This window comes from Schistocerca serialis, chromosome 3 (assembly GCF_023864345.2).
Source record: "Schistocerca serialis cubense isolate TAMUIC-IGC-003099 chromosome 3, iqSchSeri2.2, whole genome shotgun sequence".
Classification (NCBI taxonomy): domain Eukaryota; kingdom Metazoa; phylum Arthropoda; class Insecta; order Orthoptera; family Acrididae; genus Schistocerca; species Schistocerca serialis.
The window spans coordinates 732,906,939-732,932,349 of record NC_064640.1 but is presented as its reverse complement, the minus strand read 5'-3'; positions in this window follow the sequence as shown (position 1 = coordinate 732,932,349).

The following is a 25,411-nucleotide window of genomic DNA, read 5'->3' as shown; positions in this document are numbered from 1 at the left end:
TTGCAGCTATGGCAGCCATTTCCACCCCATTTGGGATAGGGACTGTGTGCAGCATGGTGATGTGTGACAAGGGTGTGGACCAACGTGAAGTGTCCCCTATGCGGAGGACGAAGATGGATCCCTCATGGAGCAGCAAGGAAAGCTCGTTGCGTGGGCACTCACAGGCGTTGATAGCAATGCAGATTTCGTCGACAGTGGGTGTAGGGAGCACTACGGAGGTGGGGGAGAAAAGTAACGTAGTTCAGGAGAAACATTGGAACACTCTGTGTGGGTATTGTGTGCCAACACTTAGACAGTGTAATGTCACACACAACATGTGGTTGATCCTGAGGTTGTGGATTGTCACATACAGTGCCTGTTTGAAACGAGGGTAGAGTATCATCATACGCAACCACTGAGTTGCCCACAGGTGCAGGGTCGGTGTGCATACGATCATGGTGGGGCGCAGGGGAGTGAGTCGTCTGTGTGAGTTTGGGGTCATCACCTGATGGAAGAACACTCGAGTCGGGGGGGGGGGGGGGGGGGTTTACAGATTCCTCGATCGTCCAGGCTGGTTTCACACATTGGAGGGAAACTGTCTGCCGGCGACCACTGACGAGAATGTCCATAGTATTGTCCGTGCGAGCCACTACTCGATACGGGCCAGAGTAAGGTGGCTGTAATGCCAGTTTGACTGCGTCATCCCATAACATACTGAACTCGCAAGAGTACAGTGCCGAATGCAGGAACACCCGAGGATGGGTATGTGGTCGTGGAGGAGGCATGCGGATCACAGCTATGTGTGTCCAGACACGCTCAACTAGCATGGGGAGGTCGGATAGGTCAGCGATTGCTTTGTTGTTGAAGAACTCTGCGGGGAGAACTTGGGTCTCGCCATACAGGAACTCTGCAAGTGAAGCCTGGAGGTCTGTCTTGTAAGCCGTGTGTATTCCTAGCATATCCCAGGGAAGAGTGTTGCACCACTCACCACCGTAGCACATAAGTGTTGCTTTCAGAGTTCTGTGCCACTGCTCAACCAGTCCATTACTCTGAGGGTGGTAAGCCGTAGTGCGGAATCTATCCACCCCACAGAGGATGCAGAGTTTGTTTAACAGCAGGGATTCAAACTGCCTTCCGTGGTCGGTGGTGATGGATGCAGGACAGCAAAATCAAGCTATCCAGGAGGATACAAATGCGCGTGCTATGGAATCTGCCGTGATGTCCTGCAGGGGTATTGCCTCGACCCAACATGTAAAGCGGTCAATGAGAGACAGGATGTACCTGAAACCATCAGACATGGGTAATGGTCCTACGAGATCCACATGTACGTGACGGAAGTGCCCTTTCAGGATGTCGAATTTACCTAGACTGGGCTGTGTGTACCTGCCAACTTTGCTGCACTGGCACTGTAAATAAGCACGAGCAGTGCAGCGGAGTTGTGACTTGTCATTATTGATCTTGACTCCGTTACGTGTCGATAAGTCCTGTATCGTGGCCAGGTGAAGTTCATGTTCCCTGTCAGAGGGGGAGAAAATTAGTATGTTGTCGAGGTATGTGTAGCAATATGTGCAGTTAAAAAGAAGTGAGTCTAAAAAACGTTGCCAAGTTTGGGCCGCAATTTTGAGACCATAAGGCACGTAACAAAATTCGTACGGACCAAAAGGTGTGATCACTCCTGTCTTTGGTATGTCACTATGTTCCATTGGTATCAGTAAATATGCCTTGCGGCAGTCCAAGACACTCAAGATGCATCCTCCGCTAAGTACTTGCACAAAGTATGGTATGTGAGGTATCGGGTAATCGTCTAATACCGTCCGCGCATTGAGGTGACGACAGTCGCCACAGAGGCACACAGTGGTGTCCTTTTTGGGGATTAAGAATATCGGCGAGCACCAGTTACTGTCCAATGGGCGAACAATACCTGCCCGTAGAAGTCCCTCCACTGCGGCTTTAGCAATGCATAGTTTATGTGGTGACAGTTGGCGAGTTTTATGGCGCACTGGAGGCCCATCTGTCGTGACAATTTTGTGTGTTGTGCCATTCATGATAGCGTACAGCTCGGCTGGCGAACTCGATCGTTGGTGTCGTGAACGGGAATCGGTAGCACACAAGAGTCACTAACCTGATGTGCTGGGTAATCTGTCTGCATTGGTGGCGACAAAGTTCCACGAGGTGCATCACTGGTGTTGGATGGTGGCAGTGTTGACAGGCGTTGTACGAGGCATCGTGCCTCGGTGAGGGCTTGTGTAGCCAACAATATGGCATGGTTCAGTTCGGTGTTGTGAGCACAGAGACCGGCGACTGCAGGGCGTTCGGCCTGGAGCTGGGCCATGGAAGTTGTGAGGCTGTCCGCCAATGAAGAGCACTGGATGGGAGCTGTGCCAGAGTCATCGGGCAGCTGACAGGGAAGGGGGGCTGAAGAGGTGACTGAACATGCAAAATGAGTGGACGAGGCGTGCTGCAATAATGCAGCTGACTAAAGATCTGGAGACAGTCCGAAGTGGAAAACGAAGTCAATGCCTAATACTGGATCTTCGACATCAGCCACGTAGAAGGACCAAGTGAACTGTTTGTCAGGTATCAGTTCAATAGGTAACTTGGTGAAACCCTCGACACGAAGTGTCAACTTATTTGCTGATCGTAGGGACAGTTTGGTTGGTGTTGCGTCCTCTACAGAAAATGTGGGATGTATGACACTAATGTCGGCTCTGGTATCGACAACAAAATAACAGTGCGAACGTAAATCCAAGGCGTACAGACGTCCTCGTGAGATGGGAGATCTGATAGAATGCAATGTCTGTGGGCACCCCTGCCTGTATCTGCGGGCTGTGGCGCCTACTGCGGCCCATGTGCGGCGTTTGGGAACGAGCAGGGTGGACAGTAGTTGCGAGCAGTGTCCCTGAAAATGGTGTGGAACCAGCATATGCATGAGTCAGCTGTACGTGGCCCACCAGCCGAAGCGTCAGGCGGGGTGGGCAGGCCCTAGCCCAGTTCGGGTGGGAAGAGGCTGTTGCCGGCTCGCTGGCAGTTCCAGGTCATGGCGGCTAGATGGCTGCTGTTCCGTGTGCTGTCCGCTATATGCACGCGCCTGGTTTCTACCACCCGACGGTGGAATTTATAACCCCAGGATTACCAACCTCGGTGGTATTAGGCACTGTGCTGCGCAGAGGGAGGTGGCTGTGTCGAATAATGGTGTATACCTGGTCTGCCAGCAGTAGTTTATCCTCGAGTAACGCTGCGGTATGTGGAAGCGAATGTAACTGTAGTTCTTGTGGCAGCTTCACCAACCACGATAACCAGAGCACTACGTTCGAAGAAGATCTCAGTACTGACCAGTGCACACAAGCATCCCCACAGCTGTGAGGGTGTTCTGTCACCTAAAACCTCATCATAAATTATGTTGTGAATTGTATCGGCCAGCAGACGAGAGAGGCGCTCAATGAGTAATGCACGAGCATAGGCATATTCGTTGCTCTGAGGTGGGTTCTGCAATAAGTCACTGATGGGATCAGATTGGTCATGCAGGTGGCTCACTAAACACACAAAATGAGTGCTGGCGCCCGCAATACCGTGTATGTCCAACATGTTGTCCACCAAGCTAAACCACGTCACTGGGTTTTCCGGTTGTAATGGCGGCAGCTTTGGAAAATGGCCGGGGGCCAGTGCTTGCGGGGCTGCAGGAAAGGCACAAAACGTACGGGGATTCTGCATGGTGTTCACTGGTGCGAACTGTGCCGCAGTGGCAGGTGATGTGTTGCGTTGAACATCCGTTAGCTGTTTAGGCGAGACATGGTATCCAGTCCTTGTTGTTGTTGTTGTGGTCTTCAGTCCTGAGACTGGGTTGATGCAGCTCTCCATGCTACTCTATCCTGTGCAAGCTTCTTCATCTCCCAGTAGCTACTGCAACCTGTAGGAACGGAATCTGTATGGCCACACGATGAGCACAGTGCAGCAGGTGCTGGCTGATCAACTGCTGATGCAGCCAGAATCTCGAGCAGAGGCGCGAGATCATGATTGAGCGCCGAGTGACAGGGCGGAACCACAGCAGGTGCGTCGCCCGAGGTGTGTGTGGGGCGGCAGGTAGGATAGGCACATAAATGGCACAACACTGTTGGACCGAGTGTCCATTCGACCAGCACGGAGGGGGTCACGTTAAACGGCAGTCGTGCATGTGGACCCAGAAACTGGACAGCCGTGTGGTCCATGTTGTGCGGTAGAAACTTGGGGTTTCCGTGGTCCTGTGCTGGAGGAGCATTCTGTCGAGTGTAGAATGCCAAAGAAGGTGTCTGCAACGATATGTACAGTGCCTGGTGTGGTATGCCGGCAGAGGTTAGGGTCGTCTGGCAAGGCGAGGCAAACATGGGAGATATGAACATTCCCGGTGTATTAGTAGCACACGAGGTAAAGGGTTGGGCCTCACAGTCGAATGTCCATTCTGCAGTCGCGGCATCGTGCACTGCCGTAAAAACTGGAGGCTACGACATTGTCTATTGGCGCGAAACCAGTGATACACAGCGAGTGACTGCAATGTATTTTCACGACTCGGGGTCACCAATGTGGTTTTTCTTGGCTATAGTGACGGACCACGCACCGAAAACTCCAACTTATTACGATAAGACACTTTTATTAAGGTTCCTATAATTACAGAAACATAAGAAAAACAATGCAGAATTTCACGACACGGGTATCACTCAGTCAAGTAGCAGACGGGACTGGCAAAGAATCTCGAGTCTCCAAAGAGCGTTTACTCTGTGCATCGCCAGTGAAGTTACTGGCGGTCGACTGCAGCCACACTCTCATGAAACTCTGACATTGCAGAATTTACAAAATACTGTTAGCTTATGAGGTACACATAAACCACCGATTTCAAATTCTCTTATCCTTTTGTCAGCGATTACTGTAGGCTTCGTCATTGTGATGTGTTTGTGATAGATTTTCATTAGGCCATTGCTTTGAAACGTCATACTGTGGCTCATACACTGCAAAAGAAATAATCGAAATTCGCACAGTGGTCATTCGTTCGCGCTCGGAAAAGTCGATAGTCCAAAGGCCACTAGTGACGTGACAACTACAAAAAGTAGTACGACGATGGAACATGGATCATTTCAAAGTTAAATATGTTTCTGACATCATTAGATTTACGAAACTTCTTACGAGGACACAGAAAAATATTGTTGAAAAACGCTGATTTTGCGTTACTTCTTTAACAAATGCCGAATTCGCGTTACTTCCTTAAAAACTGCCGAATTCGCATTACTTCCTTAAAAACTACTGAATTCACGTTATTCGTCGTGTTACCGTTCAAATGAACTTTTCCTGTCAGTACACATGGAAAAATTATCAGTTTTTTTCTACAAATTTTCATATTTATGGTTAATATTGCTAAATATGAGGAGATGGATGAGCTGCTCACATTCCATTTTTCAAAGGAGACTTGCTCATTTATGATAGCGAGTTAGGCTGACAATGGTTACAAAACCAAAGTGATCGTTATATGATACTCACACAACCTGCCAATCTTCCCCGCTAATTTCATAACAAACATTTATAGTTGTTAATAGATTCCTTGATTACTCACAGATAGTGTTTTGTATTTAATATTCTGAAAAAGTACTTAGTCATAATGCGTGAATATTTCTCTACTTCAGTAAAAATCATTGACAATGCTCAAAAAGTTTATTTAGTTTTGTATAGCACTGATGGAAGGCACTCTCCACTCCTTTATTTGTGGATGTATTCAATTGACGGCTTGCCAAATGGTGTTTGGTGGATGCTAGATGCAGCCACTGGACAGACTGCTTCTCCTATGGCCAATTTCATTACTTCTGCTTTTTGTTGTGGGAACCTATAAGCATGAAGTAGACTGAGAAACCTGGCAAAGATTGTGTGCACCTGAATGTCATTATTCTATTACTACCATGTTATGACAGCATAGAAAAAGTAAGCTTCTTGTCTGATTAATGTGATGTTCTAGGCTTACGTGACTCTTTGGTTAAGCTCTTTGAATGCTCACAATGGTTATGTTACTGTCCATTAAGGATAATTCACAATGTAATGTACCCAGTTTTGAGCTTTTTAGTGTGAACTTTCTCTCATGAATGTTCCAAAGCCTCTTTTGGTCGACTTTGCACGAGTCTTAGATTTTACAGGGAGCTTGGTATATTAATATACTTCTCTGCTGTTCCAATTTATTTTTCTTTTTGAAGCTAATAAAAATATGTGGCAACTGTGTTTCGAGTGCAGGAATATGAAAACTCTACAAAATTAGCCATTCTCATACTTTTATGAGTAGTGTAAGTGAAAATAAGTAAAATCATAAATTTTAAGAGATGGAATAATTTTGCACCCCACATTGATACACGAGTACTATTTTTATTGTACACAGTGAGTAACACAGTTTATATTTCTATGTTCATAATTCATCTACCGTATGTCAATATCCTAGGTTACGTCACTGCACCAAAATAGGCAGACATGTTGTACACAATTAGTTGAATGCTGATCATTGTATTTGTTGGGGGTTTGAATTTGGAATGGAATGGAATATTTGTTAACCTTTCAGTGTGATTCAGAACAGACATGTCAACATAGTTTTGAATGAAAACATCATAATAGATTGAAAAGTTAACAGCAGAAGGAATACTTCCATCATTCGCTAAACTCTAGGCCTCAGTAATGGAAATCCCAAATGGATTGTTGCAGCCCTTTTGTGACTGCTGTCAGTGAATGATAAGTAATTCACCTTCTCCCTATAAGAAGACTACTCAGAAAATTGTCTACATAAATGCAAGATTAGTGGTTTACACTATGATTGCATGGTACCTTAATACCTTTCATTTATTTATTTCCTTGTCTAACAATCACATGGTAGCTGTGTTGGAATTTGGTGCTGCTGCCAGGGTCTGAAAATCATAGACTTAAATTCTAATTATTATTGTGTTTGTCAGCAGCATATATAAAAAAATTTCCAAAATGTGTACAAAACAATACAAGATGACTACAGAAGAATAATGTGCATAGAACATGAAAAATTCAGATAAACTGAGCTAGAATAGACTCACATTGTCGAGAACAGTTAGTAAACTGTCCTTCAGCAGGAAAGATAAGAGACTTTACACTTTTTTTTAACTTTTTACATTCTTTACACTTTATTTTGGACTGTCAATAACCGTAACAAAAATGGATCGTGAGAGAAATTTAATTATAGTGGGGTGCACGAAGAAGAAAGGAAAATCAGGGTTTAACATCCCATCGACAACGAGGTCATTAGAGATGAAGCACAAGCTTGTGTTATGAAAGGATAGAGAGGTAAATTGGCTGCGCCCTTCTCAAAGAAACCATGCTGGCATTTCCCTCAGGCAATTTAGGGGAATCATGAAAAACTTGAATCAGGATGACTGGACAAGGATTTGAACTATCATCCAAATGTGAGTCCAGTGTACCAACAACTGTGCCACCTTGCTTGGTAGGATGCCAGGAAATATATTACATCAGCCTGGTTCAGAAGAAGTCAATACCCCTGATTCAACAAAAGTGTTGAGTGGATTTGCAGTTCGGCAGAGTAAGTTGGATACAAGCAATAACAAAGCCTACACCCAGTTGAATTCGAGATTTTTACAAATTTCGAAGCAGAAGCAGCGAAAAGGTTTGATCTTTCAAAGTAGAGCACAATGCTAAGTGAACACTTAGATGCAAAACTTCAAGAAAAAAGTGAGAAGCTAGAAGCACGATTAACACAAAGCAACAGTGGACACTTTTAGGCTTTTAAATGAACTTAGTAGGTGACAAATTCGATGAAATTGAAGGTAAAATTCTGGCAATACCCTACCAAAGACAAAAATCTTTCTTATACTGGTTTATAGGGGATCAATTCCAGATTACCTACCATAGAAAATAAATTAATCATTTTAGAAACTTAGTTTGTTAAAGAAAGTATTAAATGGGATAAAAGTTTTATAAAATCAGTTCTATTATTAAACAGGAATGATAAGGTAAAAGGAGAACAATGCAAGGTCAAAGGTACCTTAGAAAATAAAATGAGTACCTTAATTATTGAAACAGAGAAAAATCTTAGTGAATTAGATGCACATTTAGGTGATGTCAAAAACAATGTATAACTAAAGTTGTGATTGTGACAGGAAATGAGTCACGTAATGTTAGCAAACATCTAGTACAATTTCCAGAGGGTACACTGCCTAAAAATCTGTGTGCTAACATTAGTGTTATATGGGCCAATATTTTGGAGAAAAGTTTTCATTGTAATGTCTTACGCCCTATAGTCTTATCTTCAACATTGTAAACATAACTTTGTGAATGGTCTGAAAGACAGTTCAAAAATTAAATCTTTTAAGAAGTTTTTAGAAGTGGAAGATTTATCTTGGCAAACCAAAATTTTGATCAGAGGGTAACTTTTGCTGAATCTGACATGGAGTTTTTAAATAAGTCTTTGTCAGAGTTTGAACAACCCAGAACCTAGAGTAAATTTTTAAGTGGACCTAACTACAGAGGAAGAAATGAGAATGAAGGAATTTTGCAAAAACTGGTTAAAAAGGTTAGTACATTTAGACAGGCTGTTTGACGAAATGACACACAATGGTAGATTCAAAAGGAAACTATACCACAGAGGATACAATGGGATTTAATTTATGGACCTTATGACTCAATGGAACAACTTTTAAAGTATGCGGACAAGCTCGATGGTATTTTGGAGAGAGGTAATAGATATCATCAGTATGCCGGATGGAATTCAGACTTTAATGGGGGGAAGCCAAGGGAGTAGAGAATATGAAAGTCTTAGGAATGAATATCATAATGGTGGAATTAATAGAGATTATAATGGGAATGGTACAGATAGGAACTATGGAAGGGATTTTGACAATAGAAACCAGGGACAGACTGCAAACACATGAAGTGGCAGTTAACAGAAGAAATATATCAGTCAGTTGAGGATCACTTCAATCAGGGTCTATAATTTTGAGCAAGTGGAGTAGATAAAACTTGGATCACTGAATTTAGTTGGAATGTTAAAAGATTTTCAGGGCAGATTTGTTGAAACACAATGTGTTGGAGTCATTATGCAGCCAGAATGTACCTGGAACATGTACTGAGAACAAGGCGAGAGTGGTGCAACTAATGTTAATTTCACTGTGAATGCCATTTCAAGACAAACTGTCCTAGGCACACCCTTATACTAATCTATACCCATTAGATGCCCTAGATTTCTTAATACTGACGCTTAATTGATATGTCTATATGTGTAATGGAGCAGAATGCAAATTCGGACTGCAAAGATCTTTATCTAGGGGGAAGGGGATGGGGGAGGGGAGTGTCACTCATACAGTAAGTGTTTTCTACAAAGCATAACGCTGGAAGATATAAAAAGTGATTTCCATCAATGGGTATAACTTTGACATAGGGTAAGTGCAGTATATCTGATAAACACTGTATTTTAAACAATGCATTGTTGTAAATGGAGTGTGAAATACAAAAAATAATAACTTACTAATTGTAATTTCTTTTGGATCCCCAATCTTATTTCATTGAGGTAGCTGCCCAGCACTGTGTGAGCTTTGTTGAAGACAACTGCTGTAAAGTGTCCATGCTTCGAAGCTCTTGCTCTGTTACACCTGACTGGAAGCTCCACATAGACAGGCTACAGCTGACCGGATGGCAAATTGCATGTCTATTGTCTGTTCTCAGTAACAGAATCTGCATTTATTTATTTAATTTTGCACTAACCAGATCCACTGATCTTGGTACAATTTCTAGAGGAACGAACTTGAGACTCTATTTTGGTACCATATTTAACACAAAATAACATGGAGTTTCAGTTTAGTTGTGTCCCTTACCTTGCACATGCGCTTTCCTGGTGAGTAGTCCCCATTGTAGTTAAAGATTGTAGAGGGTTTCCTGGGTCATCTTCATGTGACATACTGCGACTGTTGCACAGGGACAGCTTGGTATACACTGCCTTGGATGGAATGGGAAGAGGCCACGGCAGCAATGAGGACGTGTTAGCTGGCACAGCTGGACGTTGTCTTCCAACAGCTAGCCACAGTGCTGCTTGCTTCTCCCTACGACAACAAAAACACATCTGTCCCACTCCGCAGCTCTGTTCCCTGGCTAATCCTTAGATGTGGACCATTATTCTCCCAGCAGTTATTTACATATTTTCTCCTCTGCTTGCTTCTCCATTTCTAGAGAAGTGGAATGCAGTTTGGAGGTAACTAGGAGGTACCAGTATAACATAAAGTTTTAATTATGACATAAAAAATAGTTTTTTTACATGTAACATGTCTGCAGTCCCAGTACACAGACAGACACTGTTATAAATTCGCAAGAATTCTGTAACGAATAAGAAACCATCCTCAGATACTAGAACGGGGTAAGTGCCCCCTCTCACCACCCTTGGCAGATTCCTGTGTAAATGAGTTTCAGTAGCACACCATCTCACTGTGAAGAACAGCAATCACAAGAAAAGTGGAGGCCCTGCTCTTCGAAGACCAGCATGTGTCAATCAAAGCAATAGTGGGAGAGTTGAAAATCTGACAAAGATCAGTCTTAAATTCTCACACGCCTTTGATCATTACGTAGTTCAACAGCTGTTCGTCTCCATGACTGTTTACGATGGTTGCAAAACCACATCAAAATTACAGGGCCTACAACAGCTATCTCAGAACAGTCCAGATGACTTCTTCAGCTGAATAATCACATGTACAAATGCTCTGCATATTACTATGGCCCCAAAACAAAGAAGCAGAGGAAGCAGTGGAAACATGTGAATTCGCCATTCCCAAAATAACGTCAAGACTGAACAATGATCAAGAAAGATGTTGCTGAATTAATTTTTTTTTAGCGGGGGGGAGGGGGGGGGGGAGGAGGCTTACATAGTGTGGTGCAAACTGATTACACTCAGAACGGACAATCGTCACTGGAGCATGTTCCTGAATTTTTTTTTTTTTGGGTGGGGTGGGGGGGGGGGAGAGGGGGCTTACATAGTGTGGTGCAAACTGATTACACTCAGAACGGACAATCCTCACTGGAGCATACTTTCAAAATGTCCTGACAAGGTTACTGGAGGCTGTTAGCAAAAGCAAGGGAAGCTGTCCATGGGGTTAATCTGTTCCATATCAGTGTCGTAGCTCATTCTAGGCACGACACAGTCACACATGCAGCTTCTTTGTGTCATCAAATTTTGTCTCATCCCCAATGTCCTCTTGAAATGACACCCACTGACGTCTTCCCCTTTCCTCAGATAAAGAAACTACTGTGGGGCTAGCACTTCCAGAATGACAAGATGACAAGGAGGTGCTTTGCGAGGTACAACGTTGCTTGAACAGCCAAAAATTAGGCTTCAGACAAGGTCTTCGCTTTTCCAGGTATTAAGGCTACCCCTTATGTTTTTCTATAAGAAATGTAGCATCGTATCTTGTTATACTGTTTTAAATTCATACAAGACATTGATTTACCTTTTCACAATAACCTGAGCTACGCTAGTGAATAAGTTTTAAGGGTAATAGAGACAGGAAAAAAACGAAAAGGACTGCACCAGAATGTACCAGTCAATATTTTCACTGTCTTTGCAAGCACAGTGTTGCTGCCTGATGAAGTTTTTGGAGACAGTGTTACAAAGACGCCATCTGCACATCTCTTTCCATGGTAGAATCTTCTGACGAATTTTATTTTGCTGAATGACAGGAAATGTTCGTTGTGAGACACTACAAGGTTGATTCAACGTCACAACTGGTGTCTCTTTTAACTGTGTAATGTTATCTAATGATATCTGTTTACCTCGATGTCTACTGACGAGAGAAGAATTCTACAACATGATCTGAAAAGCCCTTTCCTTCCTTCAGTCATTGTACTTTCTATATGTTACACGTACATTGCTGCATGTGTCGGGTACATACCAGTTACTCTGAGCCTCAAGCACACATTTGTAATGCATTTCTTAATTTCGTCGTGATTACAGGTAGTTCCGGTACCATGGAGTTCTTTCTCTTGGTCGACCTTGTTATGGCCTATGAGGAACACTTCCTGTAGGTCGAAAATGTCACTCAATGTTTAAAATGGAGTTTTGAGGGATATTCAACATTACTGAGACCGTAATATTTTTTATTTTTATTTTATTTATATTTTGATCTACGTCGAAGCGCCTAAGTGATCGCCCCTACTAAACACAGTCCAAATGACGTGTCTGTAATGGATTACTTGTGAAATTCACCTAGAGGCTACACTGCTCGTAACTGAGGTAGTAATACGTCCGATACATTTTTGAGTCTCTCTTCCTTGCGTTACGTTCGAATTTCGTGTTTACCCTTTCCTGTACAGATCCCATACTTCAGATATGGGGTGAAACTGCAGTTAATGTTCACCTTACCGTTCGATATCTTCATTTTTGATGATACTTGTCTTTCCGTTTTCATTTTTTCCCATTACGATAGGAATTTTTTGACACTAACAGTGGAAAACACAAATTCCTATAGGATATGGAGCATAAAGTGCAGCACATTTCGGTGTAGGTGCTCGAATACGCACTTAACTATACTGCCTAATAGCAAAATTCTAAGGTGCAATAAACATGTGTAAATTTGTATTGAAAATTTTTGGACACTATCAGCAGAAAACTCGTATTTGTATCGATGCTGGTGACTTAGAGCATAAAATATACTCATTTCGGTGTGGGTGCTCGAATACCAACTGAAATACCGTAAGCTGCCAAACAGCCGAATTATATAGTGCCACTAAAATATGTAAATTTGTATTTCCAATCAATAATACGTAAAAACTCGTGAAGTAAGTGCAATGGCAGTTGTTTATAAGCAGCCAACAAAAGTTGAAATGTATCTAGAAAATACATGAACAGCCAAATCACGTATTACAGGCACACTGCGGATGCTACTAAACCAAAGTAGGGCGAAATGGTAAAGGTAATCACTTAAAAATTAATTATTTACTCACATGCGCGGTTGTCCATTTTGTTCCAGAGATTATTTAAACAACATCACCCACACGAACTGACTCTTAACTATTTATTTATTGAGTAATGGAAGGAGCAGTGATAAAATAAATGGATATATGTTCTTACCTAAGAAGCAGAGTAAGTCATATATGACAAATGCTTAGATTCTGTATTAAAATTCTTTTCAAAAGAGGCGAAAAGTGTACCGTACTATACGTTATTCGCGCAAACGAGGTTGTCACTCGACGCGGCGGCTGATGGGTGTGATTGTAAATGAGAAATGGCTTGAAGGTCTCTCCCATCAGCCACCACACCAAGTGTCAACTTCGTTTGGTCGTATAATACAAAGCCAAGATTCTAATTTGCATACGCAAAGGACTGATTGGCTATCTTCAATGTTAATCAACTGAGAAACGGAGCAACGTATCGAATTTTTTTCTTAATAATTATTTCTCAGCACAACATACCCTGCAACACCCTGACAAGCTTTCCAGACTGTTACTGACCACTCTGTATAAATTGTTATATGTATTTATGTTCTACACCTCCTCCTAAACCACTGGACTGATTTCAACCAAACTTGGTACACGTATCACTTACCATTTGGAAAGAATCACTGTGAGGAAAAGAACCAGCTACCTGTAAAACAGATAGAGATGGGGGTGAAAAGTAGTATAGTCCATGACTAACAAATACTCATACTTTACTGATCCAGTATCTGACAATAAGACCACTTTGTGACCTGCGACCAACTTTACACATAATTTCAAACCTTTTTGAATCTGTTTCCGCTGACAACACCCACAAAACGACGAAAGGGAAAGTTTTATCGTATTCTACATTTTCGCCGTTCACATATAAAAACTACCGAATGAAGCATGACGTTTTAAGTTCTTACTTCTTTACTACTAACTGAATTCGCAACACATTTTGCAGACAGTATTTACGTGTGCAACTTAATGTACGACAAAAATTGTGTCATTGTACGAGTGACACTTCAGGACATACGACGTCATAAACACTGAGATGCGTGAAAAACTGCGGCATCATGCATGACGGTTTAATTTTTTACTTCTTTACAAGTAACTCTAGTCACAACACGTTTCGCAAACAGTATCCACATGTACCACTGGACTTACCTGCAAAATAACATCATTGTATGACTCACAGTCCAGGATATATAACGTCATAAACACAGAGTTGTGTGGAAATGAAACTGTAGGGTGAAATTCGCTAGAGAGATAGGTGAAATATGTGTAACAACACATGTGAAATATGTGTGAAATATACTTGACATGTGTGTACACAGGAAAAGTCAGGGGTAAAACACTTGTCTTAAAGCTGTGGAACAATTTCAACCACATATTAGCAATGATCTGGAAAGAAATACTGTGGGGGTAAGAACCATCAGCCTTGTGTTGTGTTGGGAGTTATAACATGGAGAGAGTAGGTGGGAGGAGGAGGTGACCAGACAGATAGCGGGAAGGGGGAGATGGACAAACACGCGGGCGAGAGAAGAAGGACAGGGAGAGGGGGAGGTGGAAATGGACAGAGAGAGAGGAAAGGAGGAGATGGGCAAAGAATGGACAGAAGAGGAGATAAACAGCATGATGGGGAGGCGGAGATGGACAGAGAGATGGGGAGGAGAACGTGGACAGAGAGGGGGGAGGGACAAAAATGAGGAAGAGGAGATGGAGTTAGACAGATTGGAGAAGATGGACAGAGGACGACGTAGCTGATGGAGAGAGGTTGTGCTGAGGAGGAGGTACAGAATGGAAGGAATAGATGCACTGAGAGTGGCTGGAGGGGTGGGGGAATTGGATAGAGGGAGGGGATGAAGAAGATGATGAGAGAGGAGGAAAGGAAGAGATGGACATAGAGGCGAATGCGAGAGACGGACTAATACAAGACTGGAATAATTATATATGCAGCCGGCACTTGGTACTCAGCTCAAATCAATGAAATTTGTTGCGTCAGTCCAGGTATGAATGCCTAGGGAGAGCAAAACCTTAATAAGAACACATGCAATATACGTGCGAGGATACACATGCAATATCCTGAAAAGAAACAAAATTAGTTGTTTCAGCAGTCTTCCTGACATCTATGATTCATAAGCAAGTCTACAATCAATCGTTAACAAAAAATCCTAAAAGGTTACATAGGAAGAAAGAAATGCACAGTAATGTATTATATGCCTTGCGTTTCTTAAGAATGTTAATAAAACTTTAAAAGGTAAGACGGTCGTTTTTTAGGCTTGTTGATTTAGTTACTTAATATATCCATCATGTAACTTCATTCATCTGTTTATATTCACTGTGTTTCGAAACAGATGCATATTCGGCGCATTACTTAAAACGTAGTATTTCTACAGACAACGAATTGAGAACGTTGACAAGGCATTCTGCACATACATAAAAGGCACCTGTTTTTCGCGTTTTGTTTCTCATTACAAACAAAAGTGCACGAAACTGAAACAAAACAGGTTCAAATGACGTCCTCTGCCGTGGAATGGAAATACTGTGTGGCGCAACAAGCTAACTCGCAATCGGCCATTTGACGAGAGTGGTGATGTGTGTCGGTAATAACATAACAGTGGCAGCGCACGATTGAGTGTTTTCGAAATGTACAGTTCGAGAATGTGCTGGGGAGTCTCTCTACATCACTGGCTGATTGCGGCGTCCTGGCTCACCATATTCTAACTTTACTGGTTACCGGTATCACAATCAAGGAGCTAAGAACCTCATTTTGTAACTTTTCATGTGCTCGAGAAACTTGGAAGTGAATGTGGACTACATTTAGAACTGATAGTAGTGCCCTGAAGTCGGGACACCTGCCACTCCTCATAAGGCTTCAACAGGACTTGCTCATGACACTCACAAAATTTGGACATTCTGCGACAGTTCTTACATCTGCTAACACTGGTCCGTTACTGTCCGTTTTGCATAATCAACTAACAGACAGCATTAACAGTAACCTCAGACTTTTTACAGATGATACAGTCGTGTATAATGAAGGACTAGCCGAAACAAATTGCATAAATGGCTCAAATGGCTCTGAGCACTATGGGACTCAACATCTGTGATCATCAGTCCCCTAGAACTTAGAACTACTTAAACGTAACGAACCTAAGGACATCACACACATCCATGCCCGAGGCAGGATTCGAACCTGCGACTGTAGCGGTCACGCAGTTCCAGACTGACGCGCCTAGAACTGCACAGCACACTGGCTGGCTTGCATAAATGTCCAGACAGTTCCTGATAAGATTTCAAAATGGTGCAGAGTCTGGCAACGTGTTTTAAATGATCGTTAATGTAAAACTGTGCCCTTCAAAACATGCAAAAACGTAGTATCCGTTGACTAAAATATCAATGAGTTACAACTGGAAATAGTCAACTCATTCAAGTACCTGACTGTTACAATCTATGGAGATAGTTTCAGCCTTAGTTGTACCTGAAAGCTGACTTCAGTTAAGCAATAGGATAATGCAATTTTGTCACATAAGGAGATGGTTAGAGCAGTGGCAGATGCAGAAAAACCTCAAGGAGGGGGCGCTAAAGATAACTTTAGGCTACTTTTACTGCAATAAAAAATAATCAAGTCACATGCAAACTTTAAGAAAGCTTTTTTTTTTAAACTGATTATACGCATATACAAGACAATGGCATCTTATGATATGAAATAGTTACAATTGTGGTTCTCTTCCTTAAATGATGAATTCTATGCTCCTATTCTTCCTGGCAAATTAGATAATTACATCATCAGTAGGACAATCAACGTCAGGTTGAGTGTTCAACAGAGCTAAGCCATTAAGTCGATTCTCCCTCGTTGTCGATCTCAGCCATGTCTTTGTATGCCACAGTGTTTAAAAACTTCTTTCTACTGTAGCAATAGATGCAGCTAGACAAGCAAATATTTTGTACAGCATGTACAAAGTAGGATAGTCAGATCAAGGACAAACAAACACTTGCATAACAGAATCAGTGTATGTTAGCTATCTATGTGCCAGAGAGAAACGTATAAAATATGATGACATGGATGCGCGTGCTACATAGGAAAGTACAACTACTCAATTCAGTCGAGTCGACTGACGAAAGAAATGAATGAATAGCGTGTGGGCTGACTGGCATGGGTGGCAATGTGGATGCCTCCGCAAGGGGGGGGGGGGGGGGAAGAGGGGGGGGGGGCACGCCCCCATATATATCCACCACTGGGTTAGAGATCATGGCTCCTATGTTACACAAATTGTTGATGATGTACAGTAGCCACCCTAAAATGCTGGTTACTGTACACCATCAAAAATTTATTCATACTATTCTTGGAAAATGCATTCAATCTACAAAGGAGACTGCTTATAGAATACTTGAATGATCCATCCTACGATATTACTCAAGTGACTGGGATCCATATCAGGCATTATATCAAAGGTGCAAAAAGAAAGGCAGCATGAATAGTGAAAAGTTTGTTCGATTCATGGGTTAGTGTCAAGCAGGATTACCAGAACTGGTAGTACTTGAAGGTCCTGCGAAAGCCTACATACAAAGTTTCAAGACAAATACATGAATTTACATGATTTTAGCACTAACTACTAACACTGGGTCTATGTTTTGGTATCAGTGGGCTAAACAAAATTTATAAATGTACATTCTGACATTTGCACAGACTCACTCACACAAGTCTCTACACATTATTTAAATTTTGTTTTCCATATACTGACTGACTCAGTCTTTGTGTACAACACTTGTTTCTAGAAATACATAATATCATAAATTACATTTTATTGAACCATAGCCTGATTGCATTTCTGAAACAATGACACAAAACACAGGACAACTGAATAACACAAAATCGCAATGTACTGTGAGGTAAAGGTGCTTAACTAATTTGGTATAACTAGAAAATGGCTGAAAAGATACCAGAATGGCCAGCTGTCATTTATTATATAAAAGAGTTGGTTAGTTTCATTACATGTCGAGACACAACAATTAAATTTTATAGGTGACACAAATAACTTACTGTATCCAAGAGATATGGTTATCCGCTACCTACCAGGAAATCTGAGCATGTTAAAGCACTGCTTCGAGGATGAATGGTGCACTGGTCCTGGATAGAGCTGGTCAGGACGTTTAACAATGAGTGTCAGTGTGCTGGTCAGTCTGGAAGTGATTTTTAGGCAATTTTCCACATCCCAGTAGGTAAGTCCTACCTCAGTTATATGAGTCATAAGTATTTGGAAAACTATCATTCATTTTCATGTGAATAGCACTAGACACAGACTGTTAAGATACAGATACTCCATCTCAGTGGATGGCAACAGAAAGAGTATCCAGGAATACCCTAAAATATACCTGCTCAATCTGCTAATAACCATGCCAATCCTGTGCACATGCAGGACAAAGGCACAAGGAGAAAGTCAAAGTTTTGATTATCCACTCATTTCTAGAAGTTAATGTGAATTTTGTAAGGAATAAAAATTCTGTACTCCAGATTACATATAATTATTGCATGCATTTATACAAAACGATTAATAAAGTATCAGAATCAGATCCTTACCAGTTTGGCTGTTTTCTATGATTTTCTAGATTTCTCTTTTTCATTCTGAACATATTTTAATAGTTTTAGTGACCCAAAGTTTCTTTGATTTATTTACTTTCACAGGAAAATGATTTTAATAATGGTTAAAAACTTAATAAGATGTACATTGAATTTGGAGCTGGTATTAGGCTCTTTGTAAGCTTCACTCCAGTCAATATGTTCTTATGTTTTTCCTTAAAATCTTCATTGGTTTGTCATTGGTCATCTTTATTGCCTCCATTGAGTTTTTCTGGACTTTACATGTAGCTAAGTTATGTAATGTATCTATCACAGGGAAGATTTTTGTTTCTTTAACTGCAGCTCATTGTCTGAATACATTATCTGTCAGTGTACTATTATCATGAGCCATGCAAGTAGGTAAACTTAGATGTGACAGTAAACTGTCTAAGTTTAATAACATCAAACCTGTAAGATTCCTTTAAGAGATTTGCATTAAACTCACTACAAATCAATAATTCCATCTTTCAGTCTGACATACAGCATGCTAGGATATCTCAGTTTTTTATGAAACTGTACAAATTACCCTGTGGTCACCTGTATACTGTAACAATAATATTGTTATTATATTGTTCAGTATTAACTGACGAGCACTTGCTGCTATATCATTGTCTACAGAAAGTTCAATTATTTCTGTGCTTTTGAATATACAAGCATTTTTGTGAAACTCCTCCTTTCTCCATAGACAATCGGCATGAACAGGCAGGTAACATGTAGCCACCTACTACAAATATCCCTATCCCAGTGGTTACATTGTGTTCAGAGAGACAAATGATATCATTTTCTTACCAAATGCTGAGATCTTTGAAACAAACTAACAACTCATTTATTTTATTTCTTACCTCCCTAATATTTGCATGAATCACACTAATTTCCTGTTTCACTCTACTCTTATGTGATGAAGTGAAAGGGCGCACATTTTTATTTTCTTGAATGCAGTCTGATTTTTTAATTTAACTGAAGTACATTTGTCTCACCTGACCCCAATGGCCCCGGAGAATTCACTCTGCATGTTTGTGAATTCACTTGCTAAACTCCCTAAGGCACACATTTATTTTCTGTTACTTGGCTAAGACTAGCATTTGGTTGCACAAACCCTGTGACTATATACCCTGAACGTAATTTTACCTGTAGCTGCTGAACTGCATCTCTCATAGTAATATAGGGTGATATTAAATTCAATTTACTTTCACTAGAGAGTACACTTCAACGTAGATTCCTTACTTAGCTTGTGTTTCTCATGAACATCTTATCTATCACGAAGTCTCAGGCAATGGAAAAAAGTAAAGGTGATTACATACATGAGCAGGACATAATTATGAACCAACTATATTAGAGACAATTTCCTTAACATTAGTTTGCTGCCGAATTCTGGGGCTTATTCTAACTCTGAATGTAATAAATTTCCTGAGAGAGAAAACCCTCTACCCACAAATCTGCATGGATTTTGAATGCATCTGTCTCCCTAAACTTAGCTTTCCCTTTTCTCACACAATATTCTGTGAACCATGGATGCAGGGCAGTAAGCAGATTCCAAATTCCTGGGTTTCTGGAAAGTATTTGACACAGTGCTCCACTACTGATTATTAACAAAGGTCCAAGCATATGGGATCAGTTCTCAGGTATGTTAGTGGCTTGAAGACTTTTTAAGTAGCAGAACAAGGTACTTTGTCTTGGACAGTGAGTGTTCATCAGAGACAAGCACATAACCTGGAATGTCCCAGGGAAGTATGATCTGACAGATAAGGTGAGCAGGCAATATGTGACTGTTAGCTGATGTTGTAGTGTACAGGAAAGAGTCGTCACTGAGTGACTACAGGAGGATATAGGATGAACAAAAGTAGCCGGTTAACACTGATGTAACAGCTGTGTCTTGATCTGTGAAACATACAACCCAAAGATTAGATTCATATTCACTCTGTTTCTGATCTCTACTAGTCATTCCTTTCCTGCTATGCTCACAGATGGAACAGACAAAAAGAATGTTTATATGCCTCAGAATGTGTCCTAATTTCTCCTAGCTTCTTTTTTAGTCCTTGTGCATGATGTGCAGTCAGTCACAAATAGTGTTCCTCCAAACTTTCTTCAATAATTTTTCATGAAAACAGCATTGTTTTCCCTCCAGGGCTTCCTGTTCGAGTACACAGAGAATTTCCGTAATGCCCATGTGTTAATCAGTCCTACCAGTAACAAATCTACCAGTGTTTCTCAGAATTGCTTCAATATTATCCTTTAATCTTACCTAGTGGGGATCCCAAATGCTTGAGCAGAACTCAAGAAAGGGTTGCATGAGTGTTGTTTCCTTTGTAGATGAGCTACACTTTCCTAGAATTCTCCCAGTAAACTGGAGTCAACCATTCATCTATCCTACAACTGACCTTATATGTTTGTACCAGATCATATCACTTAGCAAATGTACCCCTGATACTTAATCAATGTGACTGTGCCATGAAGTACATTAGTAACACTATATCTGAACAATGCAGGTTTGTTTCTCCTACTAATGTGTATTAACTATATTTTACACAGTTACAGCAAGTTGTCATTTATCACACCAAAGAGGAATTCTTTCTGAGTCAGTTTATGTAATCATTAGGCCATGGGAACTTAAGTTTTTGGGCAAATAGTAACTCGTGTAGCTTAGCATTAATTTCTTTAATTCATTTTAATAACTAATCTCCATTTAGAGATGACACTTCATCCTCATGCCAATCTTCTGGTGCTGCACTTACTGGCTTGTTAATGCCTCAAAAGTATGCCTATGTTAACATAAATATCAGGCATTCTCTGAATAAATAGTAAATATTAAAATTAATTTACAGCAGCCTTCAGAAACGTTTTTTCTATAGATATGTATGTATAAAAACAGCATTCATTGCTAACCTGTCAGTTGTTACACTGGTATGTAACTTGCTTGATCATTTAGGCTGGTCGGACATTCGGAGACATTTAAACCTGCACTTGGGCTGAAATCACAATGGTCTGAAATAAATGAGTAATAATTTACAGTTCAATGTAGCACCACTAAACTGATATCTTACCACTCTCTGACTGTACTAACTATTATTTGTTTTGGACATGTGTTCATGAGAGGCATGTCAGTCACATTATGCTATAAATCGGATTTTTTCTTCTAAAATCCCACGCCATTTCATTTTCCCATCACAATTAACCATATTTTATAGCTGTATAAACACTCTTCAAGTCATGTACTTTCAAAACTGTTAGCCCTCTATTGTCTGTTTCATACATACCTCTGTTTAAGTTAATAAATGTTTCAAATTATTCTGTCATTTAAACTCTATAGTTACCATTTTATATCTAACCAACTGAAATTCCTTCACAGAAAAAGCTCCAAAGCTAATACAAAATCAAATATATGCTAGGCACGTTTAGGCCTTATCTAAGTTATCAAAATGTGTGTAAAAAGTTCAAAAATGAAACTTCATGATAGGTTAAAACTATATGGTGGAGCAAGATTCAATCATGAGACCTTTGCATTTTGCAGGAGGGGCTCTGCCAACTGAGCCACCCAATCATGACTCACAACCATTCATCACAGTTTTACCTCAGCTGTTTCCTCACCTCCTACTTTCCTAACATCGCAGAAATTCTGTGAAACTTGCAAAACTGGCACTCCTGGAAGAAAGGATATTGTGGATACATGGCTTAGCCACAGTTTGGAGGATGTTTCCAGAATGATTTTTCATTGTGCAGTGGAGTGTGTGCTGATATGAAACTTCCTGGCAGATTAAGGCTGTGAGCTGAACCGAGCCTTAAACTCAGGACCTTTGTATTTCACAGGCAAGTGCTTGACTGACTGAGAAACCCAAGCATGACTCATGACCCATCATCAGATTTTCACTTCTGCCAGGACCTCATCTCCTGCATTCCAAACTTCTGGAAACATGCACAAACTTTGGCTAAGGCATGTCTCCACAACATCCTTTCTCATCCAGACCTGCTTGCCCTGCAAGTTTTGCAGGAGAACTTCTGTGAAGTTTGGAAGGTACAGATGAGGTAGTGGTGGAAGTACAGCTGAGATGATAGATAATGAGTCATATTTAGCTGGTAGAGCACTTGCCCACAAATGGCAATGCACATACAAATAAATAACAATGTGTATTTTATTATAGTGGAATGCCCTTTTACTACTAACAGTATAGACCCATGTACAGGGGTAACCATGCTACTCTCCAGAGTCGCATCATCAGTTAAGTGTGGGTTGCCAGTTCACCTGCCAAAACAATTACTGCCATCTTTTATAACATACTTCCCACTACAACATAGGGTTAGTGCAACTAGTTTCATAATGTTGTTGGTTATGGAGTATGACAACTGTAGGATTATTGCCCTGCCTAGATCCCAGCCATTCGTACTCCAATTATTGCGAAGGTTACATAGGGGAATTATACACATGAGAGCACGACGTCATGTTTGTTGGACATGCAGTGACACTGAGACTCAAAAAATGGTACAAGCCTACATGCATGTGCTCAGACTCTGGCTGCCCTGTGCCACATATTTCCCCCTGGCTCAGATGTGACCACCCTTGGGAGCACATGCACACTCATTCAAGGGAACTATATGGTTACTACTAATGGAAGCCATCTCATATTTTCTGTATGTGGTTCAGATGACTGCCATGACTAATAGCATTACAATCTTTGGTGTGAGAAATATATTTTCCATGAAGAGAAAACGCCATATTATGGTTTCTGATAACTTCCCACAACTGCCTTCCTCAGACTTTTCAAGGTCCTCTAAATGCAACCACAGTTATAGTCAGCATCTTATTATCATTCTGTTCTATGCAGTATCTAATTAAAAATGCAACAAATTGTCCAAAGAAGAAAAATGTTACAATCAACTGTGTTTCTGCACCTGAAGAAGACTTAACAGTCTTCTATGCAACATATCATTTCATCTCCATTAATCGTGACAGGCTGTAGGTCAGTTGCATGTGCTTAGGTTTTTATTTTGTTTCAAACGCCATATCCTACCCAGCAAGCCCATGCTCCACTGTCACAAAAATATTACTCACCACATGAGCTCACATATCTGTATGCATATATGAAAGCAGGGTGTCTTCATTGGCCACTGATGGTACCAAAATGTTTGAAGACAGAGTCCGCTCATCTTTGATCATAATCAACAGTTGTAATAACACAATCATAGTTCTGAATCCCCTATAATACAAAAATGGATGACCAACAGACACCAGACAAGGCCTGCCTTCCTCCAACTACCGGCCAGCACTGGCCAACAAGCAGAATCCTTGTTCACCACTCTGACTCCATTATAAAATCAGTACAAGAATACTGTTGCATAATGATATCAATGTCTCACCAGAGCTAGAGACACTCTCTCACCAGAAGGCAGATCTTTGCTGACCCTGGAAGCGTAAGCCATAGCAATAGTTGGTGTCACTGTGGCATCATGACACTGTTAAAAGCTCCCATTAGAGAGTGATCACTTCACATGATGTTCAGCACTCACTCACACTGCTTACTCAAGCTGCCTGCCAGACTACTCTATGGATTATCCCACTGAACTACCTAGGCTACATTTGTGGATGTTATTTGGAGTGACTGTGACCATGCTACTAACAACCTGCTCTGCAATGGTTCACAGACCATTACTTTGGCCTGGTAACTGAATGAACACGTTAAAATTTGTTGTGATATTCTAGCCGGCAATGGCTTTCATCTGTTTAAAGAGAATCATGAGCCAAGGTAAATAACTGCTTGGTGATGAAATGCATCAGACGCTATATGTGGACTGACCAATAACAGTGCAGATGCTGGTATTTTACGGACTTGTAGTCATTGCAGGAACAGCAACTGAAGCAGCTACAAGAGCCACAGCAAGAACAACAAGAATAACAGAACAAATACATAGCCCATTCACATTAATATGGCTACCTCCCATATTTGACATCAATAAGCAATAACCACCCACAGATGGCAGTTGCAAGCGCAAGCAGTGGAGGGTGTATAAAGAATGGTGGGAGATGTGGAAAACAGTCAACTCAGTGTAGTAATGTGGCAATGTAACAATTTATCTGACATCCAAAAGGTCAAGATCATTGGTTTTCGTACCAAATGGCCAAATGGCAAGTTTGTAAACTGTTTGCATGCTGCAGACATTGAAGTACACCAGCATGGCAAAATGGTGCTACACAAAACTGGTTCCAAGGCAGCTGTGGCACAACATGGGCCATAGGTGAACGGAGTGAATGATGGCTGCAGAGACATGTATGAGTAAACAGACATGCAACAACTGAGCAGCAAACCACTCAGATGAACCAAGGAGCTACCAACAGTGTCTCTTCAAAGACCATTCATTGAATATTTTGGATGTGGGCCTCTGCAAAAAGGCTCCCAGTTTATGCACCCACACTAACTGCTGTATATCAGCAATGAAAGCTAGAATTGACACACCAGTACCACAGCTGGATGTCTACTAAGTGGCAGCAAATGGCCGTTTCAGAAGAATTACGTTTTGTGTTCCATCAGACAGATGGTCACTGGCGTGTACAGCATTAAAAGTCTGGAAGCAAACACCCTCCAACAATCATCGGATGGATCCAAGCTGAAGGAGAGAGTGTTATGGTCTACGGAATGTTTTTGTAGCATTCCCTGGGTGATCTCATCATTAAGGAAGGCACAATAGATGCATGTATCCTTTGGGACCATGTCCACCCCTATATGCAGTTTCTTTTTCCCTAAGAATGATGGAATCTACCAGCAGGACAATGCAATGTGTCACACAGCTTGCAGTGTACACTGAGCAGCGAAAACATTATGACCACTGCCCACCATGATATCTGATCCCATCTGATGGCATTGCAGGCATGTGATGCAGACACAAAAGTAC